At 35.6% G+C, this 22,285-nt stretch overlaps 1 protein-coding gene and 1 long non-coding RNA gene across 4 annotated transcripts in view; one reads left to right on the top strand and one right to left on the bottom strand.

Annotated features, from left to right (window-relative positions):
- LOC115209184 overlaps positions 1-22,285 on the top strand; it is a 662,850-nt gene that overhangs the window by 307,275 nt on the left and 333,290 nt on the right. The window lies entirely within an intron of this gene.
- On the bottom strand, positions 508-7,962 carry LOC118762411. The gene is made up of 3 exons (XR_004998156.1): positions 7,927-7,962; positions 5,153-5,158; positions 508-675 (listed from the first exon to the last, which is right to left on the bottom strand). It is a non-coding gene; the product is annotated as an uncharacterized LOC118762411 (long non-coding RNA).

Genomic DNA, 22,285 nt, shown 5'->3' with positions numbered 1-22,285 from the left:
GCTTTGATAACTCAGTATGCATATATTCTATAACGTTTCAATATATGATTTAGAGCAACAGTAAATGAGAATTTAGATGTTTTCTTACTTTACATGTGCACACCTAGCCTTATGTTTTTCAAGTGCCCTTTTCTGTGGTCTCACAAGCAAAGATTAGATGTCATTCCATTTCAAAATAATTGTAACACCTTTTTGCTTTTAATTCCAAAAGTTCCTCAGCTCTTATTCCTTTTTTATAAATAAATAAAAAAACCATCATCATCATCATCATTGTCGTTTAATGTCTGCTTTCCATGCTGGCATGGGTTGGACAGTTTAACTGATGGCTGGCAAGCCAGAAGGCTGCACCAGGCTCCAATCTGATCTGGCAATGTTTCTACAGCTGGATGCCCTTCCTAATGCCAACCACTCCAAGAGTGTAGTGGATGCTTTTTACATGTGACCAGCATGGGACCAGTCAGGTAGTACTGGCATCAGCCACTCTTGAATAGTGCTTTTTATGCCAGTCAGGTAGCACTGGCATCAACCATGCTTGAATGGTGCTTTTTATGTGCTACCGACACAGGTGCCAATCAGGCGGTATTGTCATCGGCCATGACAATAACTTAACTTGCCTCAACAGGTCTTCGCAAGTGCAGTTTATTGCCCAATGATTGAAGAGTACTCTTAAATGGGCTAAAATGAGAGTTAATATTTAGCGAAATAATTGAGTGAAATGCTATGTATTTTATATGTATAAATCATGTGCTTTATATGGAAATAGAAAATGAAGAATTTAGAATAATAAATATAACATAAACAAGTAGAAATATAAAATGTTTGGTAGTTACATCTAAATTTTCTTTTTTAAATTGCTGGCTCTTTCATATGAATTTACTGCGAGCAGTTCACATATATTTTTTTTTTTATTGAACCATTGACTAGTTCAATAAAAAAAATTGTCAAAGAGTCAAATACTATTTCATATATAGCAGTTGAAAGTAAGAGATGCAGAAAATAGCACTTAAATTAAATAAGAAAATAATTAATTGATTTCCTCTGAAATTAATTTTGCACTTTGCGAACTTTAATGAAATCTAATTACAGCTTTACAAAGTTAAATACTTAACCAATATTAGAAGACAGTATTTCTTCATGACCTCTAACTCATGGGAGAATTCCAAATGATTCTAAGATACTTCTTTTAAGAGATGCTTCTTTCTTATCAATTATGCTAAAAATTGTATTTATGTAACTGTGTAGTAAGAAGCTTGCTTCCTAACCACATGGTTTTGGGTTCAGCAAGTGTATTCTACTATAACCTCAGCCTTGTGAGTAGATTTGGTAGACAGAAACTGAAAGAAACCTCTGTGTGTGTGTGTGTGTGTGTGTGTGTGTGTGTGTATGCAAGCGTGTTTGTGTTTGTTCCCCACTAGCACTTGTCAACCGGTGTTGGTGAGTTTACATTTCCATAACTTGGCAGTTTGGCAAAAGAGACTACTAGAATAAGTACCAGGCTTTAAAAAAAGAAAGATCACCAAGTTTGATTCATTCGACTAAAAACTCTTCAAGGCAGTGCCCCAGCATGGCCACAGCCTGATGACTGAAACAAGTTAAAGATAAAAGGTAACATGTATAATTTTGATAAATATATATTTCTATAGAGGTATATCCAAAAAGGAACTGCTATAGGATTCAAAATAATCATTTATTACCTGCTTAATTTTCAAATATTTGGAAATTTATCTAAGATTTGTGAAATGAAGAAATTCCTTTCTAGCTTTTACTCTTTTAGTTGTTTCAGTGGAAATCGACCCTAGGACTTATTCTTTGTAAGCCTAGTACTTATTTTATTGGTCTCTTTTGCCGAATTGCTAAGTTACAGGGATGCAAACACACCAGCATCGGTTGTCAAGCGATGTTGGGGGGACAAACACAGACACACAAACATATACACACACATACATATATGGATATATATATATATATATATATATATATATATATATATATATACGCCGGGCTTCTTTCAGTTTCCATCCACCAAATCCACTCACCAGGCTTTGCTTGGCCCGAGGCTATAGTAGAAGACACTTGCCCAAAGTGCCATGCAGTGGGACTGAACCCGGAACCATGTGGTTGGTAAGCAAGCTACTTACCACACAGCTAATCCTTGTATAAATTTTTTTTTAAATAAGGATATTTTAAAAATTTTTTGTTACTAGATGTTACTTGATGTTGAAGTAGTGAGTATCTTAGTCTTTAGTATGTTTAGTTATTGATGTATCATTTGTAGGTGAAACTTTATGCTTATGGGTGGAATTAAGCTTAGCAAACTACTTCATCAATTGAAGTGTACAGGTTGTTTACATTCAAGTAAATTGCTGGTGATAGAATGAGAGCAAATGATTTCTCACCTGGTAGGCTGGCACTTTATTAAAGGTGGGAAAAATATGACTAATGAGTTCAGATTTCCTGTAGATATTTTATTTCAGGAAAAATGGCTTTGCTCTCAAATGACATATGCAATCAACATCCTTGTCTCCTCCTCCTTTTCACACTGATGCTTCTTTCCATGTCCTCTGCAGTTTTCCTTTGCCATATTTTCTGACACATTTGCATCAACAAGTTATCACTTATCTAGTATTGTCTTTATCAACAAATTTATTTCTTCTGCCTACATTAAGTGATGTCTTTAATGGTAAGCTCTCTTGTGCTGCCTTTCATACCTGGTGGTATTACATAATAAATGGATAATATTTTAAAATCCCTCACAAGTTATAGGCCTCATCATCATCATCATTGTTCGGCCATGGTCGAGACAATGGAATTTACTATGTTATGCCAGACTTCACGGTCCATCATAGCATTATGGAGGTCCTATTGCTGGATGCCTGTATCCCTGGAGATTACATCAGGGTAGGAGAGTGTGCGCCCTCTGGTATCGCGAACAGATGGCTTCCAGAGGAGAAGAGTAGAAATTACCTCGTTTTCAGCTCTACAACAATGTCCAGCAAACTGGACTCTTCTACCTCACAGGTCTCACACAATCTGCACTTTACAGAGATGAAACCCTTGTTGTTGTTATTCTAATCTAGGTCATCCCTAAATTTTGCATGCCTATGATTATAGCCATTCCAGTTGTGACCATTCCAACTTTCCTCTTTCTGTAAATCTAGAACAACAGAGTCCAGTGTGTACTCCAATTTTTTAAAGATAGGGTGTGGGAATTAACCTTATATTTCTTACAGGCCAACCAACCACATTGAAGCTCACTCTGTGACTTCTAAACTTCTACATCTTTTTACCTTTAACTACTATGTTCTTACTACAATTAGTTACAGCTCTACTTAACCCTATCGCTACCAATCCAGCTGAAACCGACTCTGGCTCTGTAGTACAAATGTCTTGTTTTCATAAGTTTTAAATTAAAATCTTCCACCAAACCTTAGTCACAATTACATTCCTAACACTAGCTTATATAAATATATCTGTTCCTTCTTGAGCCATGCCAGGTTCATAAGGGCCGGTTTCCCGGTTTCAGTGGTGTAGAAATTCCCCACCTGAACGGAACACCGGTCCGTTGCAGGATTACTCATTTTCACCAGCTGAGTGGACTGAAGCAACATGAAATGAAGTGTTTTGCTCCAGAACACAACGCATTACCCAGTCCAGGAATCGAAACCACAACCTTAGGATCATGAGTTCAACACCCTAACTACTAAGCCATGTGCCTCCACTAACACTAGCTTAATGATAACTGAGTTATTTTATTAAATTCTTTGTTGTATTTAAAGTAATTGAAAGAACACCGAGTATCTCAAAATAAATACAGTAACAAAAGGGTCAATTGCATTAGATGCAGAAGCTACTAAGTAAATCATGTGAGCTATCTGAACTGTTCATGGACTTACTCATTGTTACACCTGCTGCTAATTATTTCTATATGTATAGTACATCAGAATTTTTGTTTCCCTTTCAATTGACCTACTGTCTCGCTATATATTTGACATACCCATTGAGTATTGAATCCTAATTTACTCTCTTCTCACTTCTCAAAAGGAAGGCCACTTTTCGGATTGCATTAGGACTTTCTGTCCTTTATGACTAACTAGTACTTTGGTTCTTGCCATGTTGACCATTAATCATAGGGACTGTATGCCAGTCTCTCGGGGTTGAAAAGTTTCTCCAATGAGAGCCTGTTCGTCAGTGTACAGGTTCATGAGAATAGCAAGTTATGAATATAGATATAACACCCTTTTGTTACTGTATTTATTTTGAGATGCTCAGTGTTTCTTTCAATTACTTTAAATATAACAAAGAATATAGTAAAATAACTTAGTTATCATTCAGCTAGTGTTAAGAACATAAATTGTGACTAAGGTTTTGTGGAAGATTTTAATTGAAAACTTATGGAAACAAGACATTTGTACTACAGAGCCAGAACCTGTTTCAGCCGGGTTGGTATCGAAAGAGTTAAGAATTGTTTCTCTATTATATATTTTAAGCCTTTTGTTACCATATTTTTGTTGAGGTGGTCTGTGTTTCTTTCAATTACTTTAAATATAACAAAGAATTAGGTAAAATAACTTAGTTATCATTCAGCTAGTGTTAGGAACATTAATTGTGACTAAGGTTGGGTGGAAAATTTTAATTGAAAACTTATGAAAACAAGACATTTGTACTCAGAGCCAGGGCCGGTTTCAGCTGGGTTGGTATCAAAAGGGTTAGGTAAAAATACAGAGTTGTATCAAGCAAAGAGAAACTAATGGTCAGTCTTGAAAAAGTATTATTGTTTTGTGGCTTGATCTGAGAAGAAAGATCAGTGCCTATAAATATTTTCATGGTATCCAAGGTTAATGAGAGAAAGTTATTCTCAGAGATCTGGCCTGAGTGCCTACCACAGAGTTGACTCTGCAAAGGTACCTAAGTGTCAGGTGGTGGTGTTAAATCAAGCAACAGATTAAGTCTACCCCTAAAAGTTTACAATTATTATTTCTCCCCGGTAAAGTATAGGTATATCCTTCTATTGCTTTCTGTTACTGGTAAAAATCACTGAACAGCATGGAATACTATTGTAAACTTTCAAGAGAGATATTTTAGGAAACTACTTCTTATCATCATCATTGTTTAACATCCGCTTTCCATGCTAGCACAGGTTGGATGATTTGACTGAGGTCTGGCGAACCAGATGGCTGCACCAGATTCCAATCTGATGTTATATATAATTATGAATATAATATAATATAATATAATGTAATGAAGAACCTTTTGATGTTAATCGCTTAAGTAAGGTCTGATGAGCAATAAACAGATTTTCCGGGTTGCTGTCAATATACAAACTTTACATAGAGCAAATTCTGTATTAAATTTTCTTTTTATGTAATAGGTTTTATTCAAGAAACCTTTAGATGGATGCTGGCTTTCATCTGTGGTAAAATGTTAGAGAAACCTGTACATCAAAACAGTGATACTTTAAATGAGCACTTACCTGAAACTTCATTTAAATATTATTTCTGTCTTCCTCTCTTTGTTTCTGCATAGCAATTGTTTCAACCTTTTCGATGTTGCATAGTGGACATCCTGTGCTAGGGAGCAGAACAGCTTTATAATCAGTGATGGTTGATGGCATCTTGATAATATAAACAAGAGGGTCTCTATATGGTCACTTGACCTCTTATAAATGGCAATCAGTCTCCCAAATTACCCAGTATCACCTTTAAAAGCAAAAATGAAATAAGAAAAGGAGAAAGATAATTAGCAAGTAAAAGGATAGAATAATCAACTCTAGAATGCCTGTGATCATAGGTATGTTCAATCAAGGCTGCCTGTGGCTAAACCACAGCAATAAAAACAAATAAAGATATCTTTGCTTATCTACTAAAAATTTGACAAAAGTCACCTATGGCAGTTTGTTACAAAATTTGGCTCAACTCCAAAATTTAAGACATAATGGTCTTATTTGTATGAATGAGGAAATGGGCGAAAGGAAGATATACCAGTCTAAATGTCTTGCAGCGCTTCTTTTCATCCTCTTATGGTGTATACACCAATACTTCTGGGGCTAACTTTACTTTATTCTTCTACCGAGTCAATAAAGTAAGTCACTGGCACATGGGTTTGATTAACTTTTTCTTTTTTTTCTACTAACTGCTGGCCTTCCGTGAATGCCAGAAATCGATCTATAATTATATCCTAAGGTATTCCTGTTGCTAAAATATTTGAGATTCTCCAAAACATACCATGTAATATGAAGAATATCATTTTAGATTTATTTTAACACCAGCAACTTGTTCAACAATTGCAGAGTTTGAAATTTATGACACATACGTTTTGAATGCTAAGCAAGAAGTGCATGTAACCAATTGCTTTGCTATTTACAGTTCACTATAGTTAAGTTATGAGCTGAGCTGAGGAACAAACCAAAACCTACAATTGAAAATGATTAAAGTTTGAGCAAAATTGTCAGATTTGAAATCTATAGATCTTCATTTTAGATGTATTTCTAATTTATTTTACTTCAAATGTATTTCAAAATTTTTAGAATTTATTTGTTATTTGGTTATAGTTCTGAAGTTCATTTACTGTTCTCCATAAGTGCACAAATAATTTACCAAATAGCACCAAATATTAAAGTGGTCATACTAAAGTTAATATAACATTTTTATAACTAAACAAGTCTTTCTTTTCAACCTGTGAAATTCAGTCAATTTAAGTAGCAAAAATCAATTCATCTCAAAACTGCTATCAGCTATTATCTTACCATATCTTAGTAACTTCATTACTTTTATCAGTTTTAGAATTGTAGCTTGAAAGAAAACTTCTTTGAATACATTAAAATTTACTCTTTTCTATATGTGTTTCTGCCAGTTTCCATTTTGTCGGAGTTACCTCTAAGAAGAGGAAACTTTCTAATGAATGATCAAATATATGCTTTATTTATAAGCAAGATCATTAGATGATGTACATTTTGCCTCAAAAATTTATTTTCAATTTCACTTGAAATTTCTATTTAGTTAAACTCGCAATATTTGATACTTTTGTCTGGCTTTATTTTCTCTTTGGCTTACATTTGCTTGTCTTTTTTTCCTTTTTGCTTATTTATTAATCAATGAATTTATTTGGTTATTGACTCAGCATTTTCTTACATGCAGAATTATTTATTTATTATATTTTTATCGCTAATTAGTGTTTGCTATTCTTATTAGAGACGCTTGCAAATATGAATAAAAGATTCTACAAGTAGGACGGGACACACACACACATACACACACACACACACACACTTGCACACTTTATTTTGCTAGCTGTTGAATTTCAGTGTTCTATTATATGAAGCCTCCAGATTCTTGAGGCTATTTTTCACCATAACCATTAAATCATACTGCAGCAACTTAGTTTCCCGACAGTAATATATATAATATATGATATTTATATATGGAGTGTAACTTGTTCTAATATGCTAAGTAACTATATAATTGTCTTGTAGAGATAAAACATAGCCCAGTTAAAACAAAAAAAAAAGGAAGAAATAATAAACAAAATAGCAGAAAAATAAATTCAAGTTTGTTATTTGCGATGAAGAGACTTGGGTGTAAATGGTTACTTAGTCTCCAAGATAGATATGCTGTCTGAATCCTTTCAACTGGAGTATTTTTTTTCTTTTCTCTCTCAAAAGGTTCTTATTGTGTCTAATAATAGTAGTTGTTGCAGTATGGACGAATAGTTAAGACGTTTACTTTACTATCATGAGGTTACAGTTTCGATTCTGCTGTGTGCTGTCTTAGGCAAATGTCATTCTATCCAAGAATTACATTCAAGTGTACACCTGACTGAGGAATACTTAGCCATATACATGTTAATTCAGTGAGCCTGGTGACCTATTTGACTGAACAGCTGAATATCGGTTGCTGGAGGTTCTCATCAAGATCATGAAGGCGGCGAGACGGCAGAAACGTTGGCACGCCGGGTGAAATGCTTAGCGGTATTTCGTCTGCTGCTATGTTCTGAGTTCAAATTCCACCGAGGTCGACTTTGCCTTTCATCCTTTCGGGGTTGATTAAATAAGTACCAGTTACACACTGGGGTCGATATAATCGACTTAATCCATTTGTCTGTCTTTGTTTGTCCCCTCTGTGTGTAGCCCCTTGTGGGTAGTAAAGAAATAGGTTCTCATCAAGATCCATTTTTTATCTCTCTAAGTGTCTCATGATTTTTCTTTGAAAATTTTAGCTGTCATTCATATCTTCTGCTTGATTTGAACCCCAAAAACATTGACACAGAGGTCGTTACTTGTAATTCTATCACTCTAATTACTGTCTTAAAGTGATCACTTGTTAAGCTAATATAAGATGATTTGAATTTATTTCTGAATCAGTATTAATTTCCTCACACTTATTCATTATACTAGATTAAATATATTCTTATTGATTGCGACAAGTTTAACTGTATAATTAATATGTTGCTTTAGACTAATTTAAATTTTGTTTTCACTTTGCATATCAACAGAACTGAACCTTGTGTGTCTGATAATATCAATGCTGATATTTTATATATAAACACACACACACACACACACATGTAAAATTGGCCTGTTTTCTTTTATCTCTCTTTGGTTTTGTACAGAAATGTCTAACTTTCATGTTTTTTTTACTAAGTAGACATTATATTATTTCTCATGAGGCAATGTGATCAAAATACCAGACTTGTTTACTCTCAAAATAAACAAAAGCAATAAATGATAGACTTTTTTCTCCACCATTTACTTAGAATTGAATGACCCATATGTATTCACAATTGAATCTAGGGAAATATTTTACTTGTCTTGTTAAAATGTGACAATTAGTCAGTTAATTTATGTTTGTTATTCAGGTATCTTTATCAATGGGAGATTTTTACTAGTGATTACCATCTTCGGAATTTCAGAAAGGTACGGATTTGGAAAGAAAATTATTTTGTAAAAGTGTTACGTGTGGTATTTGGGAGTGGGAAAAAACACATTTGAGTGATTAAAGGAGAGACTGTGAGGACTAGTGTTATATAGAAGTGATAGAAAGAGTGGGGATTTCAATATCCAACCTTACTGATAGTCCTTCCTCGGGGTCAAAATGACAAGAGGGAAAAAAAGAAAAGACAACAGAGAGGTTTACATCCTCTATGTTTGAGCAACTGGCTGTGATAAGTGTGTTTTGTAGGCTTGAGTGGAGCACTGTGCAAGGTACTTGGCATGCAGGTACCTATTTCAGAGGTATAGAGGCAGATGTAAATTAGTAGAACAGGTAGACAGCATCAGCGGTGTGTCTGTGAGCTTGTGATTGTGACATATTTGTGTGTGTATCTTTGGTAACCAGCTTTTTTTTTCAGAATTGATCTGGGAAGATTTGTTTAAATCAGCAATTCCATCTTAAATATGTGAGCCCTAATCTAGTGCGTATTATACTTGAGTTTTATAAGGGTCAACAGTTGTAATTACTTCTGGTCCAGAAATCTAATACAAGAATGCAGCTTTCATAATGTTATATATGTGAGGTCAGCAAATGACATCGTTTAGGATTATGGGGTGGAGTGGGATTCTAGTGTTTCAAGAACCATCATTGTAAGTACTTTCGTGTGGAGAAAACTTAGTACTTATTGTATTGTGATTGTATTTTGTTGCAGTTGAAGGATACTCAAGTATCATGTCCTTATTGAAGGCAGTTTACAATACACTTTCATAGAAGCAGGGCAGATTTAACATAACATATCTTAGTTCTAGATGTTGAAAGTTAAGAAAGAGTGAAGGATGTTTTCATCTAAAGTAAGGTGTTAAATTTGATTACAAGAAGGTCCTTACTGTATATAGAAAAGATTGTAGAAAATGGAAGTGAATCTTGATGCATGCTAGAGTTACTCTTTTATTCTTTTACTTGTTTCAGTCATTTGACTGCGGCCATGCTGGAGCACTGCCTTTAGTTGAGCAAATCGACCCCAGGACTTATTCTTTGTAAGCCTAGTACTTATTCTATCGGTCTCTTTTGCTGAACCATTAAGTTACGGGGACATAACACACCAGCATTGGTTGTCAAGTGATGTTGGGGGGGACAAACACAGACACACAAACATATACACACACATACATATACATATATACGATGGACTTCTTTTAGTTTCCGTCTACCAAATCCACTCACAAGGCTTTGGTCGGCAGTGGGTCTGAACGCAGAACCATGTGGTTGGTAAGCAAGCTACTTACCACTTACCACACCTACGCATCAAAGAAAATATTGCCAATGTATATGGCAATGGAAAGGTCTTTCAAGAATCTTTTGATTCAAGTGATGCTATATAATTAAGTAGGCAACAGTTTGGTGAACTGAGACAAAAACTTAATTTCCCAACTTAAGTGTTACAATAAAACTGCAGCTGGAAATTTGAGCTCAAAACTCAAATTTGTTAATTCATTACCTTATCCAACTGTTATTTCATCTCTACCAACACATATATGTGAGAGACTGATTATTGAGCACTGGGTTGTGCAATCATTTGTAATGCAACCTGTTTGCTCTAGATCCTGGGGTGATTTTTGGTGACACACTGAAGGCGGATGGCTTAGTGGTTAGGGCATTCGGCTGACGATTATAAGGTCGTGAGTTCGATTCCCGGCGATGCGTTGTGTCCTTGAGCAAGACACTTTATTTCACGTTTCTCCAGTCCACTCAGCTGGCAAAAATGAGTTGTACCTGTACTTCAAAGGGCAGGCCTTGTCACTCTCTGTGTCACACTGAATCTCCCTGAGAACTACGTTAAGGGTACACATATGTGTGAAGTGCTCAACCACTTGCACGTTAATTCCACGAGCAAGCTGTTCCGTTGATCGTATCAGCTGGGACCCTCGTCGTCGTAACCAACGGAGTGCTCCTTTTTGGTGACACATTTTAAGGGAAGAAGTGTCTTATATGCCAACAAATGCAGTATTTACTACTGTTATTTGTCATGTTAAATTTTCACACCACAGCTTGTATTCTGAACATTTCTGAAAATGAAGCAGATTTAACTTTTGTGTCGGCTGCGGGGTCACTCCGAAAAGCTCTATCTGCGACGATTTCATCTCAATCGAAGGAGAGGAGCTTTCTCCGTCCGGGTTGCGGATCCATGGAATAAGCTGCCGGACGAGATAGTGAAGATGCCGACGACCGCTCGGTTCAAAGTCTCCCTTGACCACAAGTGGCCTGAACTCTTTACATGAACACCACCCTGTACATGACTCCATGTCCCCCTACATGGCCTTGCTTTTTGCTTTTTGAGCCAAAAAATTAACTAACTAACTAACTTTTAGATTAAAAAAGTTAAGGCAACAGCAAGAAATTAATGTTGATGAGGAAATAAGCTTTATTTTCAATAGATTAAAATCCTCCATCAATCTTTTATTTTATTGAAACTGATTTTCTATTATATAAGTGAAATTACAGCTATTGAGGCATTTCAAATGATTTGTTAATAGTGGTGAAATCTATATTTCTAACTCTTTTTAATATAATTATCACAACATTGTTAGAAGTTATATCAGCTGTAAACATTTGTATAGAATGTCTTGTGAGGATGCCAAATTTTGTGTGTGACTCGCGTATTAAGTATTTAGTCTGTTATTGTTACAATACTAAAGAATTTATAACTTTTTACATAATTGATTTCCTTTGGTTTTGTTTCTCTTTTGATTCTTTTGGTTTAAAGAAAGGCGGGGAGTTCACCCATGACCTTTGCAGGTTCTTTGAGACTAGTGAAATTGATGCTGTTTGTGTTCCACCAAAACAGTTGAGAGTAGATCAGGTTGCAGGAAAAAATGTGTTCAAGGTGTGAGAATTCCTGTGGGTCAAAATTCTGTGGAAAAAAGACTAGATGACATGGCTGCTGTTGTTTGTAAGGTGATGACAGGAGGAGAAATTGGGTGAGTCAGGAATGCCTGAAATGAGATGGTATGAGGTGGCGAGCTGGTAGAAACGTTAGCACGCCAGGTGGAATGCGTAGCTGTATTTTGTCTGTCATTATGTTCTGAGTTCAAATTCCGTCTAGGTAGACTTTGCCTTTCATCCTTTCGGGGTCGATTAAATAAGTACCAGTTACGCACTGGGGTCGATATAATCAACTTAATCCGTGTGTCTGTCCTTGTTTGTTCCCTCTGTGTTTAGCCCCTTGTGGGTAGTAAAGAAATAGGTATTTCGTCTGCTGTTACGTTCTGAGTTCAAATTCCGCCGAGATCAACTTTGCCTTTCATCCTTTCGGGGTCGATTAAATAAGTACCAGTTACACACTGGGGTCAATGTAATCGACTTAATCTGTTTGTCTGTCCTTGTTTGTCCCCTCTGTGTTTAGCCCCTTGTGGGTAGTAAAGAAATAGGTATGAGACCAACCAGCTCTAAAAAGTGGAAACCACTGGTGTAGCTATACAAATGGCAGAGGAAGGTAACAACACATTTGTGAGCAAGAGGTTAGAGTATGTTTGTGAGTAAGTTTATATCAATCAGTTGAGTGGCTTTTTTTTATATTGCCTAAGATTTTTATGTGTGTGGCAACATCACTGTCCCAGATGTAGGAGCAGCACTCTTTTGTAGGTCTCACTGGAGCTTTGAAAGGGTTAACTGTTCTCGAAGACTCAAGTATTTTCTGGCTATGAAGAAGACCAGTGTTTGAAATGCAGTTTTTATTGTTGAGGTATTCACTGGGAAAAAAAATCAGTGACGGTGAAGTATAGCGTATGAAGTGACCAAAAAGTTTCCTGTTGACTGTTGTTCATGTCAAGGTGGGATTAATACTGTGATAATGTTTAATTAATATTTGCCATGATTGTGTCTTTTTGGTGTTAAGAAATACTGACATGACCATTTTGGAGGATGTTTTTGAGGTTGATGTTAGTGAAGTCAGAGCAGATATTTTGTGAGGTATCTAGGTTGTAAATGAATGATGCTTGTGTGTAGAAGACTAGCGGGGGAATGATGAGTGACATCATCTTCTTAATAAGTGGGTTTTGTGAAAGTGATGGTAAGTAGTACATTGGTGTACAGGAGAGAGAGTGAGGAGAATAAAACCAACCCTGGGATATGTCAGAGTTGATAGATTGTGGATCAGAGCGAGCTCCATCAGTATACCCTCAATAATGTGATCTAACAAGGATCCAGTGACCAAATGCTTCATCCCACAATGGATAATTTTGACAAGAGGTTTGTATGCTAAATGCAGTCAAATGCTTTCCTAATATCAATGACAACAAACCACTGCATTCATCAAATTTCTCAAGAATGAGAGCTCACTATGGTGAATGATATAGAAGAGTTGGTCTCCAATACATCCAAGAGAATCGTATAGTGCTGTTCATTAAAGAGGGTAAGTGATCCAAATGTTGGAGAACTTGGTTGTTTGTGAGTTTCCATCACATTTGAGCTGTTAGAACTGACTGTGACAGGATGGTAGCTGATTAGATCAAGGCGGCAAGCTGGAAGAAACGTTAGCACACCGGGCGAAATGCATAGCCGTATTTCATCTGCCGTTACGTTCTGTGTTCAAATTCCAACTTTGCCTTTCATCCTTTCAGGGTCGATAAATTAAGTACCAGTTACGCACTTGGGTCGATGTAATCGACTTAATCCGTTTGTCCTTGTTTGTCCCCTCTGTGTTTAGCCCCTTGTGGGTAGTAAAGAAATAGGTAGCTGATTAGATCAAAGGAGTAGCATTTCTTGGGAATAGGACACACCATAGAGTGTTTCCCAAAGACTGAGATATGCCTATGAAAAGAGAGAGAGAGAGAGTTTAAAGAGTTTGGTAAGGTTAGGGGTTACTTCTGAGGTGCCACAGTCCAGTCCTGCTGCTGTTTTGTTTGAATTGGTAAGAGATACTGTTGTATTTGGTATGTATGAGTTCATGAGAATGAGCCTGGTGTAGGCGAAAGGGGGGTAGTTTGGGAAGGAGATTTATTGAATGCATAGTGTGTTGAGTTGAATACAAAATGGGTGGGAAAGGTGAATGATTTCTTAGCAAGAGTACTGCTCACTGAACCATGAGGTTTGAGAAGTGGAAGAAAAGAAAATTCAACAAAGCTAGCAGGTGTAGGAGTGGCTGTGTGGTAAGTAGCTTGCTTACGAACCACATGGTTCCAGGTTCAGTCCCACTGTGTGGCACCTTGCGCAAGTGTCTTCTACTATAGCCTCGGGCCGACCAAAGCCTTGTGAATGGATTTGGTAGACGGAAACTGAAAGAAGCCCATCGTATATATATATGTGTGTGTGTTTGTGTGTCGGTGTTTGTCCCCCCAACATCACTTGACAACCGATGCTGGTGTGTTTACGTCCCCGTAACTTAGCGGTTTGACAAAAGAGACTGATAGAATAAGTACTAGACTTACAAAGAATAAGTCCTGGGGTCGATTTACCCGACTAAAGGCAGTCCTCCAGCATGGCCACAGTCAAATGCTTGAAACAAGTAAAAGAGTAAAAGAGAATTGTTTTTTAGTAAAAGTTAAAAAAAGATTGACTCCGTTTGAGAAGCAGGATAATATGGAGGCTGTGCAATGCACAAAAGTACTCTTCATCATTAAATCAATGTTTTTTGCAGATATTACAATTATGGGTGAGAGCTGTCAAGTTTGTATTAATGGGTGAGATTCTCCAAGTACTGTAGACTCCATTTTTGCCTAAACTACTGCAGTGAAACACTTGGGTCTGGTGGCTGTGAGATGTGGAAGGATATGTCTAAGAGGATGGTTGAAGTCATCTACCTAATTGTTTCTGATAGGGCAGTGATGAAACATAAATGCTGCCAGAGATACTTGGCATTGTTCTCACCAGTCAGCTGGCTTGAAGTGCCATGGGGTTTAAAAGATATTAGAGGATATTGCATAATATATAGATGTGTGTATGTGTTGAATATTTATTAAAAGGTAAAGGCCAGACAACCTGATAGGTGTATAGACAGCTATGGTGGAAGTGGGGCTTGGAGGTGAGAAAGGAATTAAGGGTGTTTGCAGTATTTGCACGTCCTTCAGGGATACATGTAGGACATGAAACTACTTGATGTAATAATGTAAAGAACTGATGATTATAAAAGATTTGGTTTCTGTATTAACAGTGTCAGGATGGTATAATTGTTAGAGCGAAGAACAGTTGTGAGTTTTGAGATAACTGAGGGCAATTATTGTTGTACTTAGGAATGGTCATTTTGCCAGTTTAGCCAATAAAAACACACACACTATATATTTGGTGTTACTTTGCTTCAGCGTTATTTATTTTTTACATTAATCTTAATCTTATTTCGGCCAGAGTTCTTAAGTAGGTGTAAACACATGAACAAAATAAAAATAAACAAAAACAAAAGCAAATTACACGGACGTATATAAACAGGAGATACAGCACCGTTTGCCAGCACCATCTGGCACCTGTGCAGGTGGCACGTAAAAAGCACCTACTACACTCGCGGAGTGGTTGGCGTTAGGAAGGGCATCCAGCCGTAGAAGCTGTGCCAGATCAGACTGGGCCTGATGCAGCCTTCTGGCTTCACAGACCCCAGTTGAACCGTCCAACCCATGCTAGCATGGAAAGCGGACGCTAAATGATGATGATGATGATGATGATACAAATGTTACAGGCACTTCCCCACACACACACACACTAACTAAACATAGACACACATAGAGGTATATGCATGCGCAAATAAAGACACATACAATAGGAATACAAAATACAAAAAGGCTGACCGTTAGTAAGGAGAGATACACAAATAAGAAAGAAGAAAGCAAAGGACCACTGATGAGGTCACAGGAGTGTGACGAAAGAACTCTGGTCGAAATAAGATTAAGATTAATGTAAAAAATTAATAACGCTGAAGCAAAGTAACACCAAATATATAGTGCATGTGTTTTTATTGGCTAAACTGGCAAAATGACCATTCCTAAATACAACAAAGTAGGCAATTAGTTTAGAAGGAAGTGAAGTGAGATAGATATCCTTGATGCAGAAAGAGCAGTTGGTGACTGGTGCAGTTTGAAGAGCAGTGGAGAAACCACTTGTATTTGTAGGAATAGTGACTTTGAGTAAAAGTAACTGCTAATCTTTATTGCTAATATGCAAGTGAGAGAAGTGTGTGTTGGGGAATGTTGAATCTACATATGCAGACACTATTGTTTGGATTGAAGTTTGAGCAAAGAGTGTGGCCTGGACAGCTGAGATACGAGACTACTTGTAGAGGTTGTGAGATTTGTGTCTTGGTGAGGAAAAATCCAAGTAGTTATTAAACACAATAGACATCCTTTAAAATGTGTGGTTTGTGTGGTAGCAAAAACTGTTGTTTGGGTTCTAAATTGGATCAGAGCAGACGCGGACGTTAGAGAAAAGAAGTGAGAATTGTCTAGCAAGTCTAGTTTTAGTTTTCATCATAACAGAAGGGGTAGAGTTGTTGGCACAACACCATAGCAGGTATCATTTATAAGGGAGCAGATCAAATACTTAATTGGATATCTAAATAATTTTGCAGCTTTCAGTATTTTCATATATACTGCTTTGCTTATCAGAGTTATTAATTTAACTTAATAGATATCTAATTTTCTTTAAAAATTTGATTGCAATTTAAAATTATTTCTGTCACTTTATTTTAGTGCCAGAAACCTGTTTCCTGATTTAATTTCTAATATCAATTATTCATCAAATTTAATATGAATCAATTTTTAATCTTATGTCATAAAAAATTTTAAAATGCCATCCATCTTGTTGCCCATATCTAAATTTCATTGTGTAAAAAATTAATGATAAGAAGCAAAATAACTAAAATGTGTCAAAACATTCTTAATTCAATATTACTTCTTAAAGATCTCTTAATAGCATGAATAAAATTAAAATTATTTTCATTATCATCACCATTATCATAATTGTTGTCATGTCATCACTGCCATGCTTCTCCTCATTGGTTCTTATTCATCCTCATCCGTCTTGCATTTTTATTTTTCACCAAGCTATATTTTCTTGTTGTTCGCTTAATAATGGCTTGTTTGGTAGATCTTGTTTAATTGGTGCTGAGATTATGGAACTACTTATCTTTTATTTCAGATGCAAAACAAAATCTCTCTCTCTCTCTCTTTCTCTCTCCATATATCTCTCCATCTCCATTTCTTTTTCTGTGCTTTATAGAAGACGCTGTGTCATTTTCTTTTGTTATTGTAATATATATGGCTATCTTCTTATCTATATAATCATAATAAAAATATGTTACTCACACTTTTAAATGAATATAAAAATTATTAAGAAAGCAGTGTGTGAAATGTAAAAATAAAGAATTCTTGAGACAATCTATAAGATTTTGTGTTAACTCTATTAAGAATTTACAATAATTATAATTCATTTCTGATTTCAAACTCTCAAAGGTTTACATGATTATGATTCATATCATGACGCTTTTAGCATATGATTTTCTGTGCCGCTTTGGATTGAATAAATTGGCAACATATTACTACCTCAGCATGTGTCATTCCATCTTTAAATCACAACATTCTCTAAACTGCTATCCAGGTTTTTCTTTGTCCACCTGCTTCTTATATCTTCTATTGCTAAATCACAATGCATATATCAGTTATTGTCATTCATGGCCAATTGCTTTCTCAACGTATGGTGCTTAGCTATTCTCATATATTTTACACACCAAAAAATCTTTACCTAATATGAATTCCATGATGATTTGTCTGAGTACAAGATATATATATTTCAAGTTAACTTGTTAAAAGTATAATGGATGAATTCAAAATTAGAGTATGTAATAAAGTGTTCTTAATTGACCCTTATGGTAATTTGACAAAGTATAAGCTTGAAACTAACAGCTAATTAGATGTATTTTAGTGTTTTAAAGTAAAGCCGACAGCTGTTAAAGTTGCAATAATGACAAGATTAGAAAACCTTATTTGAAATGAACAAATTATCTAACAGACATTTCTTTTTCATCATCATCATCGCCTTACTGGCACTTGTGCCTGTGCTAGTAGGATCCCAAGAGTACCATCCAAGCATAATCATTGCCAGAGCAGCCAACTGGCTTCCATGCTGGTGGCACATAAAAGGGTACCATTCAAGTGTGATCATTACCAACGTCGCCTTACTGGCACCTGTGCCGGTGGCATGTGTAAAAAGATTCGAGCGAGGTCACTGCCAGTGCCGCCTGACTGGTCCCCGTGCCGGTGGCACAAAAAAAGCACCCATTACACTCTCGGAGTGGTTGGCATCAGGAAGGGCATCCAGCTGTAGAAACTCTACCAAATCAAGATTGGAGCCTGGTGCAGCCATCTGGTTCGCTAGTCCTCAGTCATATCGTCCAACCCATGCTAGCATGGAAAGCGGGCATTAAACGATGATGATGATGAAATAAGAAATATTCGTTTCATAGATAAGAGATTTCTGATTACCATAAACAGTTTTCTTGCAAATGATCAGTATTCCCATTCATCAGAACAATTTCTTTCGTTTTTACCATTCAACAGTTTCTTAATTATACTTAGTTGCTCTTTGCCTGGAAGCTTAAAATGTGACATGTCACCCAAAATACTATAATATATTTTCTGCAAAATATTTGCAGTTGAGAAATATTTTGAATGACATAAATTGTATTAATTATAGTAATAATGAAATGAATGGACTAATTTATAATAGTACCATTTCGACAGAGTGTTACTTTTCAGATTTTAAGTACTAGCAATATAACAATTTAAGACTGAGCTTGAGATATATGAGGTCTATTGTAAGGTGAAAGATAATATCAAATAATACACACAGATTCCAATATTAATAGGCTTGCTCTCTTTTAGACCTATTTAAACATATATGGCAACAATGCTGTCCATCTTCTTTACCTATTTATAATCTGGAGTAAAAATGTACACATTAGATAGTTGCTCTGATCATCAGTAAGTTGCTAGTTATCACAAATGTTCACATACAGACATATCAAGATAATATTCTGTCTTTAGAATTCTCACGTTTCTAAATTAATGATAGAAAATAATATCTTCTCAAATGAATTGAATATATTTCCTTCAGTATATAAAGTGTAGTAGAATGGCTCTTCATTCTTCAATATGAAAACATTTTCCAGTTCGCTTTTACAATTCATCAATTGTTTATTTTTATTCTGAGATATTTGTCGACTTATTAGTGTCATAAAGCACATAGAAGATTAATGAATTAAATTCATCTATTCCAATGATACTTCTGTGGGTTAGTAAAAACATTTTAATTGTATGCATTTATGCAAAGCTTAGAACATTTATATTTTGTTACATTCTGACTGAAATATTGTGCACTTTGTATTATAAGAATTTTTTCTATAATCTCAAATCTTGTTAATATTGTAAGGGAGTTATGATGGTCCTTTAAGTTTGTAACTACTTAGTCATCTTTTGTTAAATTGTTTCGATGGTTGTTCTGCTGCTGATCAAAATCTATTCAATTATTTGGTGATTTATGGGTTTTCTGAACATACCATATATATGATTTGTTAGATATTCTATATCTGGAGATCAGTGATGTGCTTGTTCTATTGTGCAGTAGTCGGGTAATAGCAATGTTTTTGTTTTGGGCAAGAATAATTTTTGAGATAGATCACTAACCATGTAGTATAAGTTCAGCTAGCTAAGGAGACCCTAATGATGGGGCTTGATGATGGTTCACACTCATCCCACATGTGCACACACAGACACACACACGCAATCTTGCAATGTTAATGAGAGCATATAACAGTATTAAATGCTGTAGAAAACCATACTCACCAACACACCAAATAAAGAGTGGTACACACTGGCAAATATAAAGATGTATAGACTCATATACAGTAAATACATGTGTGTGCCCATAAAAAAACTAAATAGTCAGAGCTTGACAATTTTGTAACATCATCCTTGTTACTTTCAATGTTTAAGATGTTTGGTACTCGTCTTTTCCAATGTCTTCATATTCTGCTTGCAAATCTGTGTTTGTACTATATTTCTGACAGAAAACTTAACGTTGGTGGCTTAAAAGATTGTAATAGGTGTTACTAGTTTATATAGAGCTTAGATATCTCCATAGGCCTCACATTCAGCAACACAATAATGAGATAATAGAGATTACCTTTTGTCTTTTACTTGTTTCAGTCATTGGACTGTGGCCATGCTGGGGCACTGCTCTGAAAGATTTCTTTAATTGAACAAATCAACCTCAATACTTAAAATTTTTTTTAGTATTTGGTACTCTTTCACAGTGCTGCTAAGTTACAGAGATGTAAATAAACCAGCATTGGTTGTCAAGTGGTGGAACAGATGTGACAAACAGACTCAAACACACACACACACATGTACAAGAGGCTTCCACACAGTTTCTATCAGATTTTATAAGACATTTGTCCATCCAGGGTTATAGTGGATGACACTTGCTCAAGGTGCCCTGCAGTGGGACTGAATCTGAAACAACATGATTCCAAAGTGAACATCTTAACCAAACAACCATGCCTGTACCTAAATACTTTACTAAAATATTCCTTGAAACAAAGCAAATGAATAGAAGACACTGAGAAAGGAAAAGTATTTTTGCTGTTGATGGATACTTGCTCTTATTAGCAGAATTTATCTTTCATCTTTTACATTTTCAGTTATTTTACTGTGGTCATGCTGGGGCACCACCTTTTATGGTTAAATCAAACAAATCAACCCCAATACTACCAGGCTCTTTTTTGCCAAACTGCTCAGTTACAGAGAGGTAAACAAATCAACACTGGTTGTCAAGCAATGGTGGGAGATAAACACACATACGCATGCAATGGGCTTCTTTCAGTTTCCATTTACCAAATCCACACACAATGCTCTGGTTGGCCCAGAGCAGCTGCAGTAAATGACATTTGTCTTAGGTGCCATGAAGTGGGACTGAACCAGGAACCTTGTGGTTGGGAAGCAAACTTCTTACAACACAACTTTGCCTGATTATATTTAAATTTTTTAACAAATGTGTTTGGTGCATAAACCCTGCAAGTGTACCCTAAAGAACACCATTTAATGATATTCCACTTTTTCAGCTCCCTAACTGGTTTTTTTTTGGTGGGGGGGGTTGCAATTGTTTTCAAGAGGTTAAGCCTTGTAGTTTAACAGTATTAAATGTGACACAATATGGCTTCATTTAAATGTTGAATGCCACATGATTAATTTCTAAATTATTGAAACATTGGAAACGAAATCTTTGTTAATATTTTGAAATTCCTGATTTAATTATAACTAGAACAGAATTTCAAAGCTCTGTGTTGACAACCGTTCAAGTCATGGCACTTTAGTGCAACTTAAAATGTTCACACTATATCATTCAATTCTAATTCATTTGCTGATTGAATTGGCAGTGGCATAACACATGCACGTGCGTACACACCCACACACAAACATGCATGAAGCACACACACACACACACACACACACACACATGCATGCACTCACACATACATACACAAATGCATCATGTAAATTCATATGCATGTACATACACACCATGGAAGCGCATATGCAGTCACATGTGAACACACCAGATTTTCAGTAAAATTAAACTATTAATAAGAGCTGGTAATTCTCAAGAGGGGCAACCAATCAAGTCACATCCCAAATCTGTTCTATAACTAATAACACGAGAGAACCACCACAGTTACTTTATTATATTAAGAATACCTCAAGGAATCATTGAAATAACTTTAAATTGCTGAAACATTAAGCAAGCTCAGACCAATAAATTGTAATATTTATAGTAACTTTCTGGTTTGTTATTCATTCTTTAGTTTCATTTTATCACACCTTTCACACAGAATTGGTCATTACTAGTCATCAAAGTACCATAAAATTATCTATTAAAATCACTAACTGAACTAATAAAAATCATTCTGTTTTTAAGTGTTTAGACATATATTTGGCTTATTTTCCATTTATCAACATTGTCATCATCATTGCTCTCCTTCTGACATCAGTCAGCTTTGCTCAAGCTGGCATAAGTTGGACAAATCTGATATATATATTTATCTTATCAACACTATTTCTGTCTTTCATCAACATCCTGATTGGTGACCCAGCATCTTAGAATATTTGCATATCATAATCCTTATTGAAATGTATGTTGTTGCTTTTTTATGTAGAACGTGTTTAGGGAATGCTATTTTAAGAAATAATTATTTAAGTTCTTTACATTAATTGCCCTACTTTAGTTCTTAAGTCTTAGTAAGATTGGCATTCTGTTGATGGGAATAATTAAGAAAGTATTTTAAATTATCTGAAACTGTGCTTTATTATGTTATTGTTGTTATAATT

This window comes from Octopus sinensis, linkage group LG3 (genome assembly GCF_006345805.1).
Source record: "Octopus sinensis linkage group LG3, ASM634580v1, whole genome shotgun sequence".
NCBI lineage: Eukaryota > Metazoa > Mollusca > Cephalopoda > Octopoda > Octopodidae > Octopus > Octopus sinensis.
The sequence above is the reverse complement of the archived record's forward strand: the minus strand, read 5'-3'. Positions and strand labels throughout refer to the sequence as shown.